The sequence below is a fragment of the Vipera ursinii genome, assembly GCF_947247035.1.
Source record: "Vipera ursinii genome assembly, chromosome: 8".
In the NCBI taxonomy this organism is placed as follows: Eukaryota; Metazoa; Chordata; class Lepidosauria; order Squamata; family Viperidae; genus Vipera; species Vipera ursinii.
In genome coordinates this window covers 25,017,284-25,020,928 of record NC_139519.1, presented here as the reverse complement: position 1 = coordinate 25,020,928, position 3,645 = coordinate 25,017,284, and the positions used below count along the sequence as shown (strand labels likewise).

General features: G+C 44.4%; 1 long non-coding RNA gene across 1 annotated transcript; it reads left to right on the top strand.

Moving 5' to 3' along the window:
* Window positions 1-996: 996 nt before the first annotated feature.
* LOC310644069 lies at window positions 997-2,843 on the top strand. The gene is made up of 3 exons (XR_014493224.1): window positions 997-1,013; window positions 1,235-1,332; window positions 2,717-2,843. It is a non-coding gene; the product is annotated as an uncharacterized lncRNA (long non-coding RNA).
* Window positions 2,844-3,645: the final 802 nt, after the last annotated feature.

Below are 3,645 nucleotides of genomic sequence, written 5' to 3'. Positions count from 1 at the left end.
TCAAATCTTCAGCCAGTTATTGGTTTACAGGCGCCCTAACTGCATAAGGGGGCTTTGAAAGGCGGTCCCCAGCCTTTCCAGCTTGGTGGCCTGGTGGAGGAGAGGGCAGAGGGGATGGTTCTGTGTGAGTGATAGGTGTGTGTGCCAGCTCTATTTGTGCAAACGCCTGTTGTATGTACCCACTGCTTGTGTGAGTGGAGCTGCGTGCAAGCGCTTTCCTGCTGCTTGCACAGCCTAGTTCTGAACAAGCCAAGATCTGGCATTGGGCCCTGGCCCGGGGGGTTGAGGACCCTTGATTTAGAAGAGAGAGTCTCTGTGGAGATTCTCAGGGATCCAGGTCACAGTTGTCTGAAAGGTGTATTTTCCTTTGAGAAAGAAGAAGAAGAAGAAGAAGAAGAAGAAGAAGAAGAAGAAGAAGAAGAAGAAGAAGAAGAAGAAGAAGAAGAAGAAGAAGAAGAAGAAGAAGAAGAAGAAGAAGAAGAAGAAGAAGAAGTTTTGCTTCTCATTCAAGAAGCTTCATCAGTTCTGGCAGAATGGTAGGGGCTAAGGAGGGAATGGCTCTGACAAGATGGGGGGGAGGTGCTGTGGAGAGGATGGAAAAATATATCCTGGTCAGTCCTTTTAAAAAAAGAGAGAGATAACGGAAACCCATGGTTTGTGCCATGCTCTGCCAAACAAGATGCCAAAGAGACGCCCCTTGAAGTAGATCCATTTCTCTGGAAGGAGAGGACAGATAAAGCAGGTCATCTGAGAAGAAACCCAGTGAATTATTTCCATCCAGTTTCAGTGGGGGAAGAAAGCTTTTTTTGGAACTGTTACCAGTTTGAAGTTGGGAGCTGGGTTCACAGCTTAGCTGGTGAAAATAATGCTTTGTTTTCTTAACGTTTTCAGGGACGGGAGAAGGGCCTTCTAAATTTACTGCAAGCGGGGCTGTTTTGTGCTGATGCTTTTCACAAATCCTTCCTGAAAGGAGGGAGAAGGTCACGTCCAGTAAATCCATTCTCCATTAGCAGGTATAAAATCTACATTATGTGATTCATAGCAGGACAACAATGAGAATGTTTGATTAAATACTGTCCTCGTATTTTCTCTGCTGCTGCTGCTGCAGGCTTTTCACTCCTCTTCCTATTATATATCCAGGGAAGAAAATTTGGGTTATGTTAACTTTTCAAGAGAGAGAGAGAGAGAAAGAGAGAAAGCTGTCAAAACAGATTCTTGCTGGGTTCTGTTTCAGGTGAGAACTTGCCCGTGATGCTGGTGAGGAGTTATTCGTTGGAGTTAATGAAATGCTTGGGTTTGAGTCATTTAAAGTGTGAAAAAGAATGCTTCAAGGTAACAGGGAACATAATTACAAAACGGTCACTTGCTTTTTCTCATTATGGCGGCTCTGGGTTCTGCAGGATGCTGAAATGTCCGGCATTGTTTGGACTAAGCAATGTTTTTCAACCTTGGCCCTTTGAAGATGTATGGACTTCAACTCCCAGAATTCCCCAGCCAGCACAGCCCTGGAAACTTTAGAGATATCAGATCTGGAGGATGGTCCCAATAGGACTAGGGCAAATGTTTTGGGAGGGGCGTCCAGCAATGACCTAGCCCCAAAATTTTCATGCAAGGAGATTATCCATCAGTTCCATGTTCCTCAATGCATCTTCAGATTGGTCAAGTTGAGAAACACTGCATCCGCTCATTACACAATGAGTAATGTGGCTCACTGGTTACAGTGCTGCAGGCTCCTTGTGCTGACTCCTGGCTGTCAGCAGTTCGGTAGTTCAATTCTCACTGGCTCAAGATTGACTCAGCCTTCCATCCTTCTGAGGTTGGTAAAATGAGGACCCAGATTTTTGGAGGCCATATGCTGACTCTGTAAACTGCTTAGAGAGGGCTGCGAAGCAGTATATAAGTCTAAGTGCTTTTCCTATTTTTAGCACTATTGTGTCCTCAGATTCTATCTTAATTATCCAACTGGGATTCTAAAAGTAGATTTGTCCAACTAAGAATCTCAACTTCCTTCATCTACACTGGGGCTAGCACTCCAAGAGACTCTGACTGGGCAAGAAAACTGCAGAATAACAGAATAATAGAGTTGAGAGGGACCTTGGAGGTGTTCTAGTCCAACACCCTGTTCAGGTAGGAAACCCTATGCCATTCCGGACAAATGGTTTCCCAACCTCTTCTTGAAAACCTCCAGTGATGGAGCACCCACAACTCTGGAGGCAACCTCTTCCATTGATTAATTTTTCTCACTATCAAGAAATTCCTCCTTAGTTCCAGGTTGCTTCTCCTTGATTAGTTTCCATCCATTGCTTCTTATCCTGCCTTCAGGTGCTTTGGAGAAGAGGTTGACTCCCTCTCCTTGGTGGCAACCCCTGAGATATTGGAAGACTGCTATCATGTCGGTACTTGTGAAGAAAAGTACCTGTGATGTTCTTCCTAACCTGGCCCTCTGTCTTGGGAAAATCATACTTATTTAGTTATTAAATTTAAGTGCCATCCACCTTCGCGGTGACTGAGCAACTCAAGACCCTGGGGATTTGAAGCTCAGCTTGCCTGGTGGACACCAAGTTGGGTAATGGCCTGTGATATTCCTTGCCTCCCCTTTCCTAAAGGAAAAACAGACCTCAGGGATAAGACAAGACATCCGATGAAATAACATTTTGTTCACTCAGTCGCTTTAGATGTATTTCCCAGTTAACTTGTTTGAATTTTGTCCTGGCAGATGGTGTGATCTTCTTTGGGATATATCCCGCTATTTCTCTGGAAACTCCACATCTCACTTTTTAAAAGCCTCCACATAAAACGGGTTGGAAATATGAAGAAGAAAAGAAAGAAAGCAACATACCGCCAAGAGCGAATTCTTCCCAGTGAGTTGCTGTGAAAGCAACCTTCGATTTCTTCTTCTTCTTCTTCTTCTTCTTCTTTTTATGAGGATGAATATAGCAGTGGTAAAAGCTGATATGCTTTCTTATAATAATAATAATAAAGTTGGAAGGGACCTTGGAGGTCATCTAGCCCAACCCCCTGCTCAGGCAGGAAACCCTATACCATTTCAGACAAATGGCTGTCCAGTCTCTTCTTAAAAACCTCTAGTGATGGAGCATTCACGGCTTCTGGAGGCAAGGAGTTCCACTGCTTAATTGTTCTAACTGTCAGGAAGTTTCTTATTCTTATAAAGGAGAATATATGTAGCTCAGGGTTGAAATGAGGGGTCCTTGCTGCTCTCTGGCCTTGGTTGTTTTCTTGCAGGCAATTCATGACCCAGCTAGGTAATAGCATTAGTGCTAGAAGGGAGTGAGGTTTGCTCTCTGTACCACCCCCTCCTAGCCCTGATGATATTACCTAGTTGGGTCATGAAACATCTGCAAGAAAACAGTCAAGGCCAGAGAGCACCAAGGCTTTTTTGACTGCTAAATGGAGGGTCCCAGTCTTTGGATAGGGAGCTGCTGGTGATGAAAGAATTTAGGAGCAGCAGAACTTTGCAATGAGACAGTCCCCTATTGTAGGAGCTTCCAAGGCTTCGGGATATTCAGAATGCGCAATGCCCTTTGCTTCCACACAAAATTGTGATAGGAGTGTTGATCTTCCCCATTCAACACTCTTCATCTGTACCCCTGTATTTGGGATTGCCCAGATGAAAGATTTATGGAG